Consider the following 21,896-nt stretch of genomic DNA (forward strand, 5'->3'; position numbering starts at 1 on the left):
CCTCAGCTTGAAAGGCTCTCCATCTGAAAAGCCTCTAGCTGAAAAAGGCTAGTTCCTATCTCCTCATGCCTTATATACCTTTCTCTGCCCAGCCATATTACTTCCTTCCTAGCGCTGGGATAAAAGGTGTGTGATTCCCAAGTACTGGCATTAAAGGTGTGTGCTAGTACTGTCTGGCTGTTTCTCTCATAGACTGAATCAATCTCATGTAGTCTAGGGTGATTTTGAACTCACAGAGATCCCGAAGGATCTCTGCCTCCCGAGTGCTAGGATTAAAGGTATGTGTCACCACTGCCTGGCCTTGCTTTTTAATCTAGTGTCTTGTTCTGTTCTCTGAACTTCAGGCAAATTTTATTAGGATACATAATATATCACCACACATATCTGTCTTTATTGTCATCAAACTCTAAATCCCGAGTCACTTCCTTGTTCTTGAAGTTTACTGTTTTTGTTGTCATAATACTCAGAACCCACACATTTCCTTTCTGTCTCCTTTGTCCTTGACAGTTTTCTGCGGTGTGGAGGAGCTCTGACTATTTGGTATGTAGTTCCTCGTGGTTTAGGTTTTGTGACTGCATGCTCTATCTATGAAGTCTAACATGTTCATTGTATATCCTGAGCACTGGCAGCTGAATGGGGATAGGGATCACATTGCTGGTATAACTCAAGTCCATATAACATGGGTACATTTAGGCTGGATGCTGTGCTGTTTTATGAGAAGTCCCTGTAATTACAGTTGGTGAACTTACTCAAAATTGACAAGACAAACAATAAAATTACTCAAATATTTAAACTGATAATGGACATAATTGATATCTGACATTTGGACATGAACATTTTAACGTCTTACAATGCTATTACATTTGAGATTTTTCTATATATAAAGAAGATAAAAATCACTTTGTGTTCACATTGACACTTGGGGTTCAAAGCCAGGGCTTTGAATTTTGAATTTTTGGTTCTCAGGGATAAAAGTGATAATAGTATCATAATATTAATATTCTTAGTTTTAGGCACAGCATATGCATATAGTAACCAAGACAAGGCAAAGTATAAACAATCTGTGTTGTCTAGCTAATGAAATTAGTATTGTGTCAGTAAGGTGATGTAAAATTGTATATGTGGAAATTAGTATACACACCAATGGATTGATTCATCCTTGACTAAAATCAGAATCAGCATCCAAAAGGAGGCCACACTGCTTCAAACAGGACTTACAGGAGAATGTTAGGAAGTTGGTAGTCCAAATGCTTTGTGAACTGAAAGGGTGGTACTGACATTCAGCCTTTGTCTAGGTGAGTAAGGAAGATCTTAAGTAAATATTTATAGTGCCGTTTGCCACACAATATAACTTGAATCCATTATTCTGACTCTTGTCACATTATTGCCCCTAAGCCATGAAAGTCTCTTCACTAAGGTGAGCAAGTGCTTCCTCTAATATTTGAAACTGTTTTTAATAGTTTCATGATTACTCAAGAATAGATATTTGATAATAGTTTGGGAATGATTACTATAGGGAACTGGGTTGTTTATAGAAAGCTGTAAGCTATGTTTGCCATCTGGGTCTGTTTTTGCCATGGATGTCTTTTGCTTAGGTAACTGGCTGACTCTGATCTCACTGAACTGGCGTTTTCAAGTAAAGTTAAAAGATGACCTTGATCTGTACTCATAACAAATACTTAACTCTACATCATCTTTTATATGAATTACACCAGGTAGCTAAGTGTACATTAGCTTTCCGATAGCAGATGCTACTACTGTGTATAAACTTGATGTTAACTATTATTTAAGCTTCTCTATAAAGACTTAAGAGGTAAAATGATATGCTTGTTTACTATAGTAAATTACCTGATTTGACTTCTGTCTACAATATTTTATCCTATTTTATAAAACTGTTATGCAAATCCAGAAAGCATGACTTAAGGGAGAGGTTCTCAATTTGTGGGCCATGACCCTTTTGGGGGGGTGCAAGGACACTTTCACATGGGTCAAGTTTCAGGCATCCTGTATATCAGATATTTTCATTACAATTCATAACAGCATCAAAATTACAGTTATGAGGTAGCAATGAAATAATTTTATAGTTGGGGAGGGGTCACCATGACATGAAGAACTGTATAAAGGCTACAGTGTTAAAAAGACTGAGAACCACTGGCCTAAGGAGAGAGGTGTTTATCCTGGTGCAATTCCAGTGAGTTCAATCCTCTCCCTGGCCAACCATCCCCTGCAAAATCAGCAGCCCCTAGCAGCACCAGCTGAACCTGCACCTTTTGGAGGAAGAGGTGAGTGACTGGTCTCCCAGGTGAACTGCCCCAGTCCCTAGGCCTTAGGCCCTGGGACACATCCCATGCCCCACTCCCATCTTACCCCAGCAGTGGGCCAGCAAGGAAGAGTCCTGCAGCCAAGCTTCGCCACCACAGATGCCACATATTGGACCCTGTAAACTCCAAGACCCACTCACACCCAAGCCCACTGAGTCCATCATCCTATCCCTGGCCAATCATCCCCCTCAAAGTCAGCAACCCCTAGAGCACAAGCACCACCCACACCAACTGGAAGAAGAGCAGGGTGGGATGACTCATCCCTAACAGGCTTGAGGGCCAGCTGGCCCAAACCAGTAAAAAAAAGATACTGAGAGCCAATCTGAGTCTGCCTAAGGGCCTTAAAACAGCAGCTGAAACATGATCTGGAGATGACCTGGACCAATGAGAGGCAACTATGTCACACCAGCAGGTGCATATTCTTCAGGGCCCCTCCCCAGGGAAGGGTGGAGGGTATATAAGGCTTGCCTCTTCCTGAATAACCTCAGCTTGTTGTTTTGACATTCTCCCAGCATCTGTGCCCTTAAAGAGGAAATGAAAAGTTCTCTTAAATAAATGGAGTAAAAAAAAAACAAAAATTGGAAAATAAATGAATAAATTCCTTAAAGAAAGCCAAGAAAAAAAACAATCAAATAAGTGAAGGAAGTGGTTCAAGACTTGAAAATTGAAATACAGGCAACAAAGTGAACACAAAGCAAGGAAATTCTGGAAATTGAAAATCTGGGTAAATGAACAGGAAATACAGCTGCAAGCATAACAAACAATACAAGAGATGGAATAAAGAATCTCAGGCATTGAAGATATGATAGAGGACATAGATTCAAATTCAATAAATTCTGAACACAAAACATCCACAGAATCTGGGATACCATGAGAAGACCAAAACTAAGAATATTAGGGATAAAAGAAGGAGAAGAATTTCAGTTCAAAGGAACAGAAAATATATTCAACAAAATTATAGAAAATATTCCCTACATAAAGAAGGACATGCCTATGAAGATACAAGAAGCTTACAGAACACCAAATAGACTGAACCAAAAAAGGTCCCCTCACAACTAATAATCAAAACACCAAATATACAGAATAAAGAAAGAATATTAAGAGCTTCAAAGGAAAAGGACCAAGTAACACATAAAGGCAGACCTATCAGAATTACATCCACTATCTCAATGGAGACCCTGAAAGCCAGAAGGTCCTGGACAGACATTCTGCAGACACTAAGAGACCATGGATGCTAGCCCAGACTACTATACCAAGAAAAAATTTCAGTCACTATAGATGGAAAAAACAATACATTCCATGAAAAAATCAGATTTAAATAATACCTTTCCACAAATCAAGCCCTACGGAAAGTACTAGAAGGTAAAATCCAACTCAAGGAAGTAGGCTGCACCCATGGAAACACAGGCAGTAGATAATCTCATACCTGCAAAACTCAAAGAAGGGAAACACATACACACCACCACCACCAAAACCAAAAATGTCAGGAAAAACAATCACTGGTCATTAATATCTCTTCATATCATTCACGTATAAAAAAAACACAGGCTAACAGAATAGATGTAAAAACAGGATCCCTCCTTCTGCTACATACAAGAAGCACACCTAAACTTCAAAGACAGATATTACCTCAGACTAAAGGGTTGGGAAAAATTTTTCCAATCATACGGACCTTAGAAACAAGGTGGTTTTGCTATTTTAATCTCTAACAAAATAGATTTTAAACTAAAATTAATCAAAACAGATAGAGAAGGACATTTCATATTCATCACAGGAAAAATCCATCAAGATGAAGTCTCAATTCGGAACATTTATGCCCCAAATACAAGGCCAACAATATTTGTAAATAAACATTACTAGAGCTTCTATCACATATCAAACCCCACACACTGATAGTGGGAGACTTTAACACCCCATTATCACCAATAGACAGGTCTGCCAGACAGAAACTACACAGAGAAGAAGGGAACTAACAGTTGTTATGACTCAAATGGACTTAACAGACATCTATAGAACATGTCACCCATACACTAAAGAATAAACCTTCTCAGCACCTCATGGAATCTTCTCTAAAACTGAATACATACTCAGTAACAAGGCAAACCTCAACAGATACAAAAAATGGAATAACACTCTGTATCTTATTGGATCTCCATGGTGTAAAGTTACAATTATCAGCAGACTACCAAAATTCTTGCACATAAGCAATAAGCCTCGACACAAGCTCCTTACTCCCTTCACCCACTGCCCAAGCCTGAGAACTAAATTACAAATTCTTACTGAAAACGGTCTTGTTGCAGGCCTGTCAGTCTTCAAGGACATCTCAGGCAACCTCTTCTTCACTGACTCATCAGCTGTGAGGCACACTTACCTGGACAGAACTGCTGTGTGCTTATCACCCTTATGTCTAAGAACACATAATCTAAATCCTGTTGACTGTCATTGCATTCTGAGTATGACTTTGACCATGTTACCCTCTGATGTGTTCTCTATCTTTTTCAATCACTCCTATAATTCCCCCTTTATTATCCTAACAACCACTATCCCTACTATGAGACACTCTACCAAGAGCAATCAGCACACAATCACCTGCTAGTTAAGTTTAAAGATTCACCACAAATTAACAGCTCCCTGTACTTCCCACATGCCAACACCTGTCAAGACATCTTGAAATACATAATGAGCAACCACACACTACTGCTTCTATACTGTGATTCAGGCCACAGGCTCTGCTTTTCATTTGAATGAAGCAGAACAGCCTGTGTCCCCTACCCAGGCATCAAGTTCTGCCTCTCAGATGCACTTTGGAAAATTAATTTGGGCATGAGGACACCATGGAGTTCATCCTTTCTCTGAGAAATCTTGGACTTGACACAGTGGTTTCAAGACAGTCAGCAGAGAATTAGGCATAACAACTACCTGCTTTTCAAATCATTGTTTGTATTATGGTCCAGGATTCCAAGTAGTTCATTCCTCTAACAGGTCTTCTTCTGTAGCTGAATGGTCAGTTTTTCCACCTTGTTCATCCCCAGATCCTGCTAAGTGAGGGGAGAGTTGGGATGATGCCTTTCCAGTAGTCCCTGGAGGTAGATAAAACACAAGTGTAATTGTATATTTGAATGGCACAGGGCCAAGGGAGATAAGGCTAAGTGTATGGTAAAAGGGCCATGGAAAGAACTTAACCACGAAACCCTTAAGACCAGGGCAAGGAAAGAACCTTCTGACCCGGACTTGTTCCCAAGGCCATGACCAGGGTCAGGAAAAAGGATCCTACCAATCTCTGAGCTTGCCCCAAGATCAGTCCACAAAAGTCCCACCAACCCCAGGCCAAACTGGAAAGTTCCCCACTCTCAAGTAACTCCATATATAGCCTGCCTTCTCCTCAAATACTTGTGGCTTCTCTCAGAAGCAGAGGAGTCACCCTCTTGGGGTTTTCTCTCCCAATAAATATATTGTGTGAGGCATGTTGTGTGGTGTAACTTTGTAGTATTTCTTGTCTCCTGATTGCCAGGATACTTTTCAGAGTAGAGCTGTAACACTTGCATTGGGAAACCTCCCCCTACCAGAACAGAGCTGTTACGTTTACACTGGGGAAACCTTTCCTGCTGGGGTTGAGCTGTAACACTTCTGTTGGGGAAGCCATTCCCCTTAAAGCTGTAATACTTACACTAAGTCCCAAGTAGAGGCCTGAGAAAGAGGGAATGTTTGGAATCTGTGGAGTCCTGGAAGAACAGGGCATCTATCCTCAAGCTGAGGCACATAAGTCATATCCCTGTCCCCCACCACAATGTCTAGATATGTGCCTCCATACCCAGTGCAATCCCATGGGCTCTGGAAGTCATAAGCTAGTCCAGCAATTCTGGTTTGGAGGACAACACCAGCTCATATCTGATATGATGTAAGTTAAGTCCTGGAGTTCATAGTGCTTAGCACCACCAAGCCTTGACCACCTGTGTCTAGGACCAAGAGCAATTGAATGGCTGGGAGCTTGGTGAATGCCAGGGGAGTTAATCTACCTGTCAATAGCATCAGATATCCATGGAACATAAAGGAATCCACTGATGCTGAATTTCAGCAGCACCTTATCCTGACAGGGATCCCTCATCTATCATCCTGTGCCTCTTGATGCCCTGTTTCCACTCTGAATGAAATTAAGGAGCTTCCCCAGCACAGTAACTGCAGACTTGATAATTCCTGGATCTCTGCCAAACAAACCTCAGCAATCCCTCTCTGTGTCTGCTATTTAGGAACCCAGAGAAGCAGGATAGGCCCATTGTTTCCCAGAGTCTCCCAGCTGCTAAGTCCCATTCTTGAAAGGCCCAGCTCAAGGCCTACCTCCTCCAGGGAGCTCCCCATCCCCTGCACAAAACTGACTGCACCTTCCCCTGGAATATTTAGTTCTTGATGTTTACCCTGAGACAGATAATCAGCTTCCTTCTGCTTCTCTCTCTTCTCCAGGATGTCCATTCTCTTTCCCAAGTAGCTTTCTCAGTCTCACCAACATGTCTTTGTGAATCCCAGAGGCACTGCACAAATGCCCTAAGTGGCAGTTGGTGTTGCCTCAACAGTGGTGACATCAAGAGGCTGCTCAGGGCTCTCCAGGGTGCAATAGAATGTTCAGGGAAGTTACCGTTAGGGTCACTGCCAACAGTCCTAACCTATGTGCTACTGAGCTCTTCCCCAATTAGCCAGCAGTTGTCCTTTCTAGGATTATTCTCAGAGACACAGGGGATGTCATTCAGTACCTCTTCCTTACAAAGCCAGAGAGCTCTCTCTGCCTCATTAGAACCTTTTCATTACTTATGTGTAGGGAGTTGAAAACTAACTTTTCAAAAACAGTCCAGGGAATGGCTCTTCCCTTCCTTAAGATCCCTAATCAATAAGAAGGATGTTCAGAAAGTGACTGGCAGGTGAGAGACTGTCCTAGCAGGATCTAAAAGCCCAGACAAGTGGCCCTCTGTGGCTTGCTGTGGGATGTTCTCTGTGCTGTGAATATATTGATATGATTGATTGATAAATAAAATGCTGATTGGCCAGTAGCCAGGCAGGAAGTATGATAGGCAAGACAAGCAGAGAGGCAAATTCTGGGAAGTGGAAGGCTGAGGCAGACAGATGCTGCCAGATACCAGGATGAGAAGGAGATGTTAAGATACCAGTAAGTCAAGAGCCACGTGGCAAGGTATAGATTTATAGAAATGGGTTAATATAAGATATAAGAACAGATAACAGAAAGCCTGCCACAACCATACAGTTTATAAGTAATATGTCTTTGTATGTTTACTTGGAGGACATGAGTGGGAGAGATTTGTCCTGATTGCCAGCAGGCCGGGACACAGGAAAACTTCAGCTACAATGGCTATCAGTTCTACCAACTCTCTATAGGTAGTGGGTGTCTCAGAGGTCACCTGGTTTCCTCTGCCACCCTGCACAAGGTGACCCACAAGACAGTCTCATTGGGATTATTCACTGTTGCCCATGATGTGACTTGGCTTCGGAGTCTTCAGTCCTCTTTTGTCAGAGCCAGAGGAAAACTGGTACTATCCACAGGCACACAGGCAGTGTGTGGGGTGTCCAAGTACTTTCTGGATGCTTCAGATCCTCACATTGATGGAAAAGTCATGCAGGACAAAACTTAGTCATCAGATTCACCACCCCTTCCTCACCGATAGCTCAGGGCACTCAGAGCTGCCAGGAAGGGGACAGTCTCTCTCCTAATACACTGCCTCTAAGAGGCAGATAACTATGAGTTTCCTCATTTTTTATACTCCTATAAGAAATGTTCTCATTTCTTGAGATGCATTAGAAAACACAGGTATATTTCAAAAAAATATGATATGAATTATCATGTCATGAACATGAACATGTGTGTATCTAGTCTCTGCTTTTTTTGGAATAGCTAATCATGTAGAGTCATATGTTGAATATGGATCTTTTTCCATCATGAAGTGGATGTTCATGTTGTAGGCCATGTGATTCACACCCAAGACACCATCCCTGTTTGCAACCCTGCCTAAGCCTCTTGGAACTTGCAGAGATCCATCTCTGCCTGTTGAGTTCTAAGGTTATAGGAGTGTAATACACATCTGACTACTAAAGCTACTTTAAGAATGAAGAGTTGGAAATTGCTTTTTTATTTATGAATTTACAGAAATTCGACTCAATAGGAGCTTTAAAGGGGGCATTTAGTATGTCCAGTATATATCCTTAGCCAAATATAAAATCAAAGAAAGAACAAAAGAACCAAAAAGTATCAAACACCAAACAAAACAAAGAATATCAAAACCTGAATTGAAACAACCACAACAGCAAACCAAAACTATTTACACTAAGAAACATTCTCTTCTTGCAGATTTAGTGGCACTATCCTATACCATGTGGTTGGATTTGGGCACAAATTAGAAGACAACCATAACTGGCATCATGGTCTCTTCAAGACAAGTGCAGTCATGCCACTCTGAGGCTTTTAGGTTAAGCCCTTGTCAAAGTTGATCTTTTGCCATGTTGGCCACTATATGATTCTGTCTGCCAACATGTGTCTGTGTGCCCATTCAAGAGTAAACAATGACACAGGGAGCATTTCTTACCAAAAGACATAAAAGCTCATGGTGACATCCTTCCTAAAACATCTCTCAGAACAATTCTCTTCACCATCACATGCTCATGAAATTGAGTAGCTCTAGCACTGGACTGGAGTGAGAATATTATGCTTCCTTTGTGTGGTCTGTCTGGGTAGCAACAGGACATCAACACAGTTTCCACTGACATATCTCCATCCACATATGAAGAGCTGGGGACTCAGTTGGCTAATCAAAGTTTATAACAATAAAGTTTCAGAGCAACTGTGAATTGAAACAAATTCTCTCTCTACGTTGTTGTGGCCCTCACTGGGAACACTTGCTGGTAAATGTCAGCTTTTTCTGCAAAATTCTTGGTGTTTTTTTTTTTTTAATCTCAAGCGTCTTCCTGATGGTTTCCTTACTCCATAACTAGAGAGACACGTGAATTAGATTATGGATGGACCACTTGCAAGGTGGTTGATATTTTCCTCTTTGTGATTCTACAGCTAGAAGTACATGTCTTGTTCTGAGGAGGCCTTGACTGTAGAGTGGAGAATGTCAGGCTTTCTGGTTGAGTATGGCTTCCTTCAACCTCCTCAGTTCTTGTAAAGGATGCTGTCAGAGAAGAAAAGGCAATCAGATCTAAAACAGCTTTGCTGGATCACTGGTTAGATAAAGTCAGGGCCTATTCACACATAGGAAACCAGAATCAAGAAGAACTCCACCCCACAAATGCCATGTTGCTGGAGAAGGGATGTCATGGTGGCTCACTTGCTGATGACACTTAGTGCTCCTGCTGTAGCAGCAGCTCTGTGGGCAGGAGGCTCTCATCCTGAGCTGTGGACTGTTCCAGCTCATGTAGGAGTTTTTCTGACCTGGATGAGGAAGGCAGTTAGGGCAGATTCCTGGTGGGGTCTGCCATGTGACCTGCCAATCTGACATCACAGAAACTCAGTTGTGCTGAACAGTCAACACTGAACTTTGGCAGCAGTCATTGTTTGTGTCCCTAAGAGATAAGTGTCACAGAATAGCTGGACCTTGAATTCTTTTCTGCCCATAAGTATCAGATGTTTATATGAGTAATGTATGTTCTGTGCTCTATGAGAACAGGCCTTTTTCCTACAGTCTAGGGACATCATTTAAACAAAAGGAATAGCATATTAAAGTCATACATAACCACATAGTGGAGATACACAGACTGTTCATGATGAGTTTTTCAATGACCACCTCATTTTTATATAGAGACTTAATACAACTTTGCAAACTAGACAGCTGAATAAGGTCATGTGGAAAAATCAGCTCTCCTGCAAAATAGAGCCTGTCATGCTAGAGCAGCATTTCTTGATTCATGTGTCTGAGAACATTGCCACTTTATGAACTCTGGGAATAAAAAAACCAGCTGTGTTATCCTTAGGTCTACAGCTGGGAAACTATATCCTGGTACTCCCTGAGAAGTCTGTTCCAAAACATTCTGGGAAGGTTCTGAACAATTCTCAGCAGAGACATCTGCCTGAGTTCATCCTGCCAATGACTAAACTTATTATATCCCCAGTACACTTTACATGGGTAATGCTCAGACAATGAAGAGAGCCAGTGTGACATCAAATAGTGACAATGATGTGAATCTCATCCCTACAGGTGTTATTCCTGAATAAATATGTAATTTTAGATATGGTGAGACATAACTTTAAATGCCATCACTTTGAAGGCATAAGCAGGCAGAGCTCTTTGAGTTCAAGGAAAGCCTGCTGAGAACATACCAGAGAGATCAGAAGGGAGAGATGGGACACGAGTATAGACCCAGGGAGTATCAAACATATTGTTTGCTGGACAGAAGTTCTTGTTGATAGGACCAGCATAATACTCTGAGTTCTGTGTTGGTCTACCCCTGCTTGGAGCAAGGAGTCTTAGTGATAAGCAAAAGCCCACGAAGGACAGAGAGCTCTGGTACAGGGGACCCAGTTGGCTCTATACCCCAACTTCAGCCTGGGTTCCTACCTCATCTGGGAGACAGTCAAATGATGCTGCAGCTTTATTGCCCAGTGTTTTTGCTGTGTGACCAGCTCCCTCTGCTTCAGCAAGCTCTGGAGTCTCTCTTCCATTCTTTGCTGCTCCTGTTCATTACAAGATTGTGTCCTTAGTGGAGGGTTGAGTATAGTATAGACAATACATTCTCACACAAGTGCAAGCACACACAGAGAATCCCAAGATATTGCTATTAAGTCAGTCTCACCAAATTTCAATTTCATAGGAACATGAGAAAGCCTGTTTCAAGTTCATAAGACAGAGACTGACAAAGAGAGAAACCCAGTGGTCTCCTCTAGATGTCATCCACATGAAATATGCACTGCACTCAAATGTGCCTCTATTTTACACACACACACACACACACACACACACACACACACACACACACACACACACTCACCACAGAGATAGATTGAGAAAAAGAGTGAGACAAAAACAACAAAGTGATAGAGGACAGTTATCTTTAGAATAAGCACACCAGCCTTTAGGAAAAGTCCCCAAACTCAGCTTTCCATCCCTGGGAACTAAAATGGCCTAGGGGAGCATACTCTGCTTAGTCAGTGTGTGTGGAGGTGGTTAGAGAATTTTTTACTCTTGAACTCAAGTCTGTGTACAGCAATCCTCCCATCATAATGACATGTAGCTGTGTGATGAGTGATTGATCTGTTTCTCCTCTTTGACTACCAGTTCAAGAAGAGTATCAGGGATCGCATGCCAATGACCAAGATTCTCAGAGGAGACTCACTTCCCAGAAATACTAATGCACAGACACAGAATGAACAATTTTATGTCATGAAGTGGGTGGATGGATGGGTGGATGGAGGAGGAAAGTAATGAGATAGAGCACAGGTGTCTGGATGGGTAGACTTGGTAAGGTTACATAAGTAAATGGTGCTGACCTAACTGTGACCCAGCTGCCTGTCCTACCTCCTGTTGCTGGTTCTGGAGGGCACTGGTCTCCTCTTGATCCTTACTGAGCACTTGCAAATCACCCAAGTGGTACTTCAGCAGGACCCAGTCTTCCAGTAAGTTCTCCTTCTCTTGCCTCAGCACGTCTAACTTCTTTTTCAACTGACTCTGCTCCATCAGGAGCCGGCTCTGCAGATCACTGGAAACACACTCCAAATAGTAAGACTTTGCCAGCCTCCACTGGTCACCCCTGAGTCCATGTCTCAGCAACCCAACCTTATCCCAGGTTCACAGGAAGATGTAAACAAGCACCTTCAACAGTAATGAGAGTGCCGCTCAAGACAAAAAGCAGAGAACAGCTATTTCCTGCAAGAATCAAACTATTTATGAAACCCCCCTAAAATAACAGAAAGCCATGCACTTCCAAAAACAAGAAGAGTACCCCACTTGTCCTAATCACCTGTCATGAAGAAACACCAGCAGGTGATGTGCAAGTACACTTGAGGAAGTGGGAGACCGAAAGGGTGCATAGATCCTGACAACCCTCTCGTGAGGCCAATTGCTCTTCTACCTAACCAGAGGTTCTCATATGTGTGTGTGAACCCTTTGGGATCTAAGGAACCTTTCACAAGGGACACATATTAGATGTCCTATGAAGACATTTAGATTAAAATTCATAACAGTAGCAAAATTACAGTTATGAAGTTGCTACAAAATAATTCTATGGTTTGAGGCCATCAAAACAATGAAGCAATGTATTAAAGTGGCACAGCATTAGGAATGTTGATAATCACTGATCCAGAGGCTATTGAGTATGACAATATGGTGCTAGAGGAGCTAACAGTTTCTCTAACCCTTAGCAAAACTGAGTAAAGAGGCATAGTCCAAATCTACTTTAATGCTGCTGGCTATGAAGCAGAAAAACTAGAAGCAGATCTGTAGACCCTGCAGTCCAGAGACAAAGATAATGAGAATTGGACATTGTACAACAGTTGGGGTCCCTGCCAAGATGAGCACTTACCAAAGGAAGACTTTCTCCTTGGTCAGCTCACTGAGATTCTGTGAGGCCTCCATATTCTCATTCTTGAAATTCTGCAGGTCTGACATGACCTACTGATGTTCCATCTTGAGCTTTTCACAGAAAGAATTTGGCCTGTGGTAGAGTCTGGACCCAGAAGCAAAGAATTCAATGAATACAGGTCACATAGCATATGAGTGTAGGGTGTGTTCCGTACTATTTCAACCCATGAGATGCCCCTTCCTGGCTCCTATGTACTCGAGCTCCTATGGACCTCCAGCTGCTTCTTACACTTGCACTTCTGGCCACAAGCCAGCAAGGGCAGGGTGTTAAGAAGGATGCAGCTGGGACTGAATGAGCTCCCTCAGGAGTCATGCCAGCTAGCTTGCTATGGAGTTCCCACAGTCTATCACAGGTTATGACCCACTAGAAATTGTGATGTTTCTTCTGTTTTCAAATCAGAGATTCTCATTCCAGAGTGCCTATATTGACATGGAGGCTAAAAATCACATCATGAGCATTTCTGAGGATGGGGTGCAATATCATGATAGCTTCATAAATTCCCCCAAGGCATTCCACATTGGCAGCAAGATAAACAGACTGGCAAAGGGCTATGCTGCCCAAAATGGGGCTCTTAGTCCACAATAGAGAGCACATCTAGATACCAAGATAAGCAACTCTTCATGGTCAAACACAGACCCCGGATTGTAGGGTGAAGAGGGACACATATGAAAAACACACAAACACAGACAAGATAGAGGGATGAGAGAGAGACACAGAGACAGAAATAGAGAATCAGAGAGATACAGAGAGAGATAGAAGTGAAAGAAAAACAGAGACAGAGAGGGAAGGGGATAGAATGTTCTCAGTGAAATGCCAAATTCATGCATGCCATTGTATCATCTCAGAGAGGACCAAGAGCAGCAGACATCAGTACCAGGCCTTGCTGCCACATTTTAAGATGTAGGACCAGGCCTCTGCATCTGCTACTAGGATCATCCAGCATACAATATCTTGCCAGGCAAGCAATACAAATTACAGCATTCTCACACTAGCCACCACTTGACAGGATCTCTCCAATTTCATGCTGGGAATTCACACACTACTGCCTCAATTCCTGAGTTATGTGATTCAGGCCACAGGCTCTGGTTTTCATTTGGAGGAAGTAGAACAGTCTATGTCCCTATCTCACTCCTGCCCATGTGCCAGGTTTTGCTTCAGGGAAGCATTTAGAGAAATTGTGTTGGACAATGGGACACCCTGAAGGTGCACCGAGCCTCCCAGACGTCAATATTTTAGACATTTGAGCAAAGGGTGAAATTGTAAAACCAAGACAGTAACCATGTATTATGAAACAGTAAATACTTGTTGTCCAAGGATCCTTCAGATACTAAGATGAGGCGATCTCTCAGAGGATTCCTTTGGGTTGTCATCAGCTGGGGCTGAGTGGTCAGACTCTTCACCTTCTTCACTTGCCTCTTTGTGAGGCTGGTTGGAGTGGGTGGTGGCTCCTTGGATGCCCCTTTGATGGATGAACACAAGTGAAATTGCATTGTGACAAGACATAGAGAATGAACAGGTCACCCTGAGACCTAAGAAAGTGATTAAGAAAGGATGTAAGCAAGCAATTCAATGACACCCCAAGGAATTTTGCCCTGGATTGAGATGCCCCTGCCAGGGGTCTCAGGTCTCCCGTCTCTCTGATGGGAGATAGGTGTCTCAGCCACCTGATTTCCTCTGCTCCTTTAACACATGCTTCAGGTAACTAAGGAGAGAGCCTCCTCGGGTTTATTAATAGCATTGGACTCTGCATTCAACTTGGTTTCAGGGTTCACTAGTCTGTTGCTATCAAAGCCAAGATAAAATTGACACAGAGAGATGTAACATTGGGCTAGAATGTTCCACACAGAGAGACAGGGGACATTTCTAAGTAGAGTGGCAGACAGAGGCTGTACCCAGGCTGCAAAGGTGTTGTTGGTGGATGCTAGGATTCTGTCCTGGTGTCTGACATGTATACTCTGGCTTGTGCATGGGCTTCTCCCATTCTAACCCTCCTCACTTTTCTTTCACTTCATTTTGGTGTAGTTTTGAAGACAGGGTCTCACTGCGTAGACTTGTCTGACCTGGAATTTGCTATGTAGAGGAGGCTGCCCTGAGCTTACAGAAATGTGCATGCCTCTTCCTCCTGAGTCCTGGGAAAAAGGCATCCATCACAAGGCCTGGGTTTCCCATTACCTTCTCTCTCTCTCTCTCTCTCTCTCTCTCTCTCTCTCTCTCTCTCTCTCTCTCTCTCTTTCACCTTTGTCTCCCCATTTTCTGGGCTATGTGGCTTTTAAAATGATGTCCAGTGCCTCACGAGGAGGCAGGACCACAGATTACACTACTGCTACACCTGGAGGCTCTTCCACTGTCTACCTTCTGTCAATCCTGGACAACATGTAGGCTGTTTGTCAATGTGGCCAAGTACAGCTTCAAGGACTAAAATGTCTTCACTGACTCAGGGTCCATATTTTCTATTTGCAACTCAAAAACTGTCTCCATTGAAAGGAGCTGACAGAATGGAGAGAGCGAGGGCAGGATGCCTTAGTTGTGTTCTGGAGACAAATAATCCATTCATTCTTTAAGCTATAGGTCGTCTACACTGCAAACCTACCACATACTCGGTCTTTCTTGCCCAAAGAAAGCAGCATCAAAGAAATGGTCAATTATCTTCTCAAAGGAGGCCAGCTCCAACACACTCTCCTTCATGTTGGCCAGGTTAAACCTGGTAATACCCAGGTGTTCACCCTGTGCAAGGGAAGATGGTCAATTGTGTCTCAAGCCACTCCAGGAAGTTCAAAATGAAAGCAGGAGACATTATCCCAACACTAGAACCAATAGGAACAGCCAAGCAGCTATTTGTGGCACCACTAAAAGCAGGTGGTTTTTAGTGCAGCTTCATAGCCATTGGGGCTTGATGATCCCAAGGACAAGGAGCCTGTCTCTTGTTAATTGTATCCAGATGCTGTGCAACACAGAATTAAAAAACTGAGTTTTAAAAGGGGATCGCTTCTCCTTTCCTATGATCATTAAGCTGATACTAGAAACAATTTAGCTAATTCAGGTCAAGGAAATGAGCCAAACATACAACAGATCCACACAGGACCGCCACTGTCAATATTTTATCTTATGGGGGAGTGCTTCGTGAAGCCTCACCTGAGGATTTATAGCCAGGTAGTGGTTGTTGGGGGTGAGGACAGACATATTCTTCAATGGTGTAAACACTGGTGAGGTGCCCATGGTTCAGTAAAGAACCTGTCCCTCAACCCTACTGTTGTAATCAGCCCTAGTGACAATCATTGTGTCATTTAAAAAATTCTTTCATTCATTCACTCATTAATTAATTAATTAATTAATTAATTCATTCCTTTGTTTATTGGCCTTAAGATGAGAAAGTGCAGCATTTCACTGTCATTTTGAGAAACCCACCAGAAAGGGGATTTTTTTCTTTTTTGATTAGCGTGCCCTGGTGCATTTTAAGAACGCTCCAGTAGGTGGCGGTGTAGCGGGAGGTCGCACAGCAGCAGGTGAGAAGCCTCTCTGGACAGACCCCGGGGCAGAAGAGGAAGCGGCACGTGCGGTGCTGTACAGTGGCCGAGGGACAGCGGCTGCTCCCTGAGCCCTAAATCCAGAAGCGCCCGGGAAGCTGCAGCGACAGTGGTTTCTGTAGTCGGAGCCCGAGAAGGGCGCCCAGCAGCCGGCACCATGGCTAAGGAGCGGTTCCGGGAGACGGATATAGCTAAGAAAACGGAAGACGCGGCCGGTGGTGGAGGCTGAGGTCCCGGGTCCCAGAGGGTTCCAGGTGAGGGACAGTTGTGAAGGGAGCGGAGAGAGAAGTTCCAGGATGGGATTTCAGATCTTACCGGGTCCTCGAACTGCAGCAGAGAAAGTGGGATGAACCGAGCAGTGTCAGAACGGGCGTCCTGAGCCAAGATGCCACCTCCCGAAGCCCCGCGCTGACTCCTCTCAGGAACTTTTCCCTGGCACAAGGAGACAGTGTGTGCTGACCCGAGGTTGTCAGCCAGAAAGTGGGTTCACAGCGGCTAGGTGGCAGGCTGAGATCCAAGCTGATGTTCCGGGCCATCTGCTTCACAGCTTAATTATTAAACCATAGACCTTCCTTATGAGTTTTCACTTTTTTCCCCTGTACCAGACCAGGATTATTATTAAAATAGCTGTATATGAAGAGTCAGAGGAAGAACAAAAACGGTAGGCACTGTCCCTAGGAGTTTCTCCTCTTCAAAATACAGCAGCCCAATTCAAATGAATTCCCCAATGTGAAGTGAATGCCTATATATATTTACTAACTGTTTCTAGTACGAAGAGTATATAGTATGAAGAATGATTCGAAGTGGACATATATATTCACATGGTGATACATGCCTGTAGTCCTAAGATTTTTAGACGGCTGAAGTGGGGAACCGCTTGAACTTACAAGTTCAAAGCCAGCCTTAAAACTCTAGGAGATTCCAGCTCAAACAAACAAGCTAACAAGTAAACAGAAATCAAGGATGTCTCAGATTCTGCCACTGGCAAGTATCCTTAACATTTAAAATCATTTCTATTGCATATAATCAAATCATAATTTAACATTATTTGGTGTTTATTTTTTTGTTTTTGTTTTTTTTTTAAATGTGCATTAGTGTTTTGCCATGGGGAGTTTCAGGTCCCCTGGAACTGGAGTTACAAACAATTGTGAGCTGTCATGAGGGTGCTGAGAGTTGAACCCAGGTCCTTTGGAAGAGCAGCCAGTGCCCCTAACTGCAGAGCCATCTCTCCAATCCCTTATTTGATTATTTTTAAAACTGCCCATTCTTTCTCTCTTTTTCTTTGCTGTCCCCACAAATGGGGGAGGTAAACACCTGGCCTTTGGAATTCTTGGTATTCTGCAACTCTTCAGAAGCTGGCCACTTACTATGATCCTTTAAAGCCATTGACTGAAATAATCTGTGGAGTGGAAGCAAACAAATACAGCAACAAAACACTTCAAATTGGATTAACCAGCAATTCAACAATGCTCACTTAAAAAAAAAGTACTGAGATAGAGTTAGTTGAAAATTCTATAAACTACCATATCTCATTTCTAATAAAACTATACCAAACACTAAGTAACTAAGAACATTATTAATAAATCCCATAAACTTTCAACACAGCATATATTTACATTCAGGCTTTCAGTTATGGCTTTCCTTAAGAGCTCCTCTTCTTTCTCCTCCTGGCTGTTTACCCCCCTAGCTTCCTGCTCAATCATTTTGAGAGCCAAAGCAAATTGTTCTTCTTCTGACATCTAATTTTTCTTTTAGCCAAACACTTTGATCTGTTCAACTATTTTCTCTTCATTTTCTGCAGTCCATTCTCCTCTTTTGCTTCCTCTCCACTATCAGAGATCACTATGAGTAGGTCCTCCAGTCTACACTTCTTCTTTATACTGACACAACTGCTGGCATCTGGATCTTTCTTCTCCAAGTTCTGGCTTTCAGAGGCTTCTTTAATTTTTTTCTTTCTTCGTGGCATCTTTTTGTCAAGGGCTGGCAGCTCCTCCGAGCACCTCCTGAATGCTGGGTTTCGTGAGCATCCGCAACTCCTCAAAGGGAGGAACGTGCCAGGTGGCGCGAACCGCGAGTTTTTCCTTTGTTTGTTTGTTTGTAAGGCAAATCTGTTCATTTTTAAGAAGCAGGAGAGACTTTTGAGGCCAGTGCTGAGCACTGAAGATTCCTCAAGAATGCAGCATTTGCTGCTTGGTCTAGTGGAGAGCAGTCACTTCTGCCATGGTTGCAGCAAATGCAAGGACACACAGAGGGGATAATGGGAGCACACGTAATGTGGTGCTCAAACATACCTGCAGGAAATATACCTGTATACATAAAAAATGAAATATTAAAAATGGGGAAACAACAATTAAAATGAGATGCAAATGCAAGTCAGGGGCTTAGGAAATGGCTCAGCAGTAAAGAGTAGTAAAGCAGGAGCTCTCACAAATTCTTTTTTAAGTCAGAGATACCCTGGTGTTGAGAGATGAAGGCAGGCAGGTAGATAGATAGATAGATAGATAGATAGATAGATAGAGAGATAGATAGTAAATAGAGAATAGATAGATGGATAGATAGATAGAATTATAGGCCTATTATCCTGATGAACCTATAAATACAAATTTTCAATAAAATATTTGCAAATCAAGGTCAGGATCACATCAAAAATATCATCCACCATGGTCAGGTTGTCTTCACCTCAAACATGCAAGGATAATTCAACATACACAAATCAACATATTTATTCCACCACATAAAATGAATAAAAGGCAAAACAATATGACCCTCTGAGTATATGAAGAAAAAGGCTTTGTAAAATCCACTTTCATCAATGATAAATGTCCTGTAGTATCTAGGGATATATAGGATATGTTTCAACATAATAACATCATTGTACAACAAGCCCACAACAGCGTCATGCTAAATAGAGAAAAACTCAGAGGAATTCCAAAAAAAAAAGAAGGAACAAAAAAATTCACTCCTTCCACTCCTATTCAATATAGTACTTGAACTCTTAGCAAGAGCAATAAGACAACTGAAGGAGATAAAAGGGATATAAATGGAAAAGGGAGAGTCAAAATGTCCTTATTTACAGATGATATAATTCTAAACAATTAAAACTTAAAATTATTAGAAGTCCCTTAAGTCTCATGAATAGATTCATAAAAGTGAAGGATTGCAAAATTAACACACAAAAGTCAGGGTCCTTCCTGTATACCAGTCACAAACATACTGACAAAGAAATCATGGAAACAGTTCCACTCACAAAGGGCTTAAAATATATGACAGGGGACTGGAGAGATTGAGAGATGGAGGCTAAGAGCACTGACTGCTCTTCCAGAGGTATAGAGTTCAATTCCCAGCAACCACATGGTGGCTCACATCCATCTGTAATGAGATCTGGTGCCTTCTTCTGGCCTGCAAACATACAGGCAGACAAAACACTGTATACATTAATAAATAAATAAATCTTTAATATATATATATATATATATATATATATATATATATATATATATATAAAGACATTTTATATAAGAACACTTTAAAAGCATGCTATTAAATAATATATATTCCACACTTTCTATGGAACTTAACATAAATGTTCTATTATTGGGCAAAGGATAATTTTTAAAGTGGAACAGGCAGGAACATCCAGAGATAATTTTAAAAGGATAAAGTAGGGAAGCATGATATATTAGAGAGAAACATGATATATGAGATAGAAAAAATAAAAAAAAAACCACTTTAACAGAGAAATGTAAGCAGTGGGTGTGATTGGTAGAGTTGATATTGCAATAGATTTTAGTGTCCAGAAACTTTATAATTGGTGAAAAAAGAGGCTACAGGCTGGAAGAAGGATGGACTATGAGAGCATGCCCTGAGAATATGTCAAGAGTTCTAATTAACTTTTTATTGTGATAAAAGCCCAAAAAGTCAATCTAGGAACGTGAATGGTTTATTGAACTCACAGGTTGCAGTCCATCATCAAATGAAGCCAAGGCAAGATCCCAAAGTAGGTGCTAGAAACCACACAAAATACTCTTTACTGCTCTGCTCAGCTAGCTTTCCTCTGAGGCCCAGGATCACCTGCCTAGGGATGGCATTGCCCACAGAGGGCTGAGTCATCCTCCATCAGTTAGCAACAAGAAAATGCCAAGGAGGCATGCCTGAAAGCCAGTTTGATGGAGTCAAAACTTCAACTGTGTGTCAAATAGACATCCAAGATTAGCTAGCCATCAGAGCAAGCCAGAAGGGGAAATCATAAACTTCAGCTTACTGCAAAGAAAGTTGACCCTGCATGAATAGGATTCTATGTCCAACGTGAAATTTCCATTGTAGGAAGAATGATTCAATATGGTTTATGTCAGAAGTGAAATAATCATTAAAATGATGAGTGTTTATAAGCCCAAGCTGTAGGGAAGAGGGGCTGGCTAGAGAAACCTATCCTGACCCTGGAGCCCAGAATTAGGGAAGGATGGCTCATATAAGGCCAGTGAGAGAAACACAGTTGAGCTCAGATCAGAGCCATCTCTGCCCTTGTCCAACTGACTTGTTAAATCAACCAATCACAGAGCAGGACAGCAGAATCCTGGCCCTAGGGCCCAGAATCAGGAAAAGAAACACAGCCTGTGTTTGGGACCTGGGCCAGAGAAATAAACAATTTGTCCCCAAAACTAGAACCCAGGAAACATACCTTGGCCCTGAAACTAGTAGCAAAATAACACTCTAGGGCCCTAGATTCAGTCAGTAAAGGAAATGTACCCTGTCCTTAGAGGTAGTATCAAAAAGCCAAGAAAGGCCAGTGAAAGAAATGCAATTTGACCCTGAAATCAGGGCCATCTCTGCCCCTTGCTCACAAAACTGACCAATCCCTGGGCAGAAGATATACTCACCAATCACAGTTGACTCTACCCCCTAGACATCCTATATAAACCACCCTGCCAGGTCAGTTGTGAGCTGTTCTCTCCACCGTGGTAGAGGCAGCTACTCTCCTGGACTCCTCCTTCCCAAATAAACCTCTTTCTCAAAAGAGTATTGGGTCAAGTCCTTCATTGACTGCTGAACAGAAGAACCTTGCTGTGACATCCCATAGTGGACTGAGCAAGGGGGACCTGATCAGCAGAACTTTGCTGGGACCTCCCATAGTGGATTGAGCAAGGGGGCAGCTGAACAGAAGAACCTTGCTAAGACGTCCCATAGTGGACTGAGTGAGAGAGAGCTGGTAACACTGAGCCGGAGATTGTGGCTCTCCAGGAGAGGAGCAGGATTGCTGTGTCCTGCAGAGACCATCCCAATCACAACAGGTATATCCTGACTTTCCTGAAGAGTCAGGACACCCTGACATTCCCGAAGAGTCAGAATACCCTTCCTTGCTGAAGCAGTTCCAGGCCTGACTCTCCCGAGAAGTCAGAAAACCTTCCTTTCCAAGATTGGGCTGTTTCTTTGCAGTCCCAGCCATCAGAACTGTGCTAAACAGCTCCATGTGTCCAGA

At 42.5% G+C, this 21,896-nt stretch overlaps 1 protein-coding gene and 1 long non-coding RNA gene across 6 annotated transcripts in view; one reads left to right on the plus strand and one right to left on the minus strand.

Annotated features, from left to right (window-relative positions):
• The window catches only part of LOC143267228 (uncharacterized), a 36,126-nt gene extending 23,146 nt beyond the window's left edge, over positions 1–12,980 (minus strand). Inside the window, exons 1-4 of one of the 3 annotated variants that reach the window (XR_013042172.1) lie at positions 12,837–12,980; positions 10,877–10,992; positions 8,906–9,493; positions 5,241–5,401 (exon numbers count right to left, since the gene is read on the minus strand). This is a non-coding gene — a long non-coding RNA (uncharacterized LOC143267228). The other 2 variants (XR_013042171.1, XR_013042173.1) reach the window with 2 other exon arrangements.
• A 3,287-nt stretch (positions 12,981–16,267) lies between these two features.
• LOC107401188 (disks large homolog 5-like) overlaps positions 16,268–21,896 on the plus strand; it is a 31,793-nt gene continuing 26,164 nt past the window's right edge. For 2 of the 3 annotated variants that reach the window (XR_013042160.1, XM_076544242.1), the window contains exon 1: positions 16,268–16,674. The gene's annotated coding sequence lies outside the window, so the exon portion shown is untranslated. Of the gene's footprint in view, positions 17,405–21,896 lie in introns of all 3 variants that reach the window. The other variant, XM_076544243.1, reaches the window with a different exon arrangement.

Source organism: Peromyscus maniculatus, chromosome 9, assembly GCF_049852395.1.
Source record: "Peromyscus maniculatus bairdii isolate BWxNUB_F1_BW_parent chromosome 9, HU_Pman_BW_mat_3.1, whole genome shotgun sequence".
Lineage (NCBI taxonomy): Eukaryota > Metazoa > Chordata > Mammalia > Rodentia > Cricetidae > Peromyscus > Peromyscus maniculatus.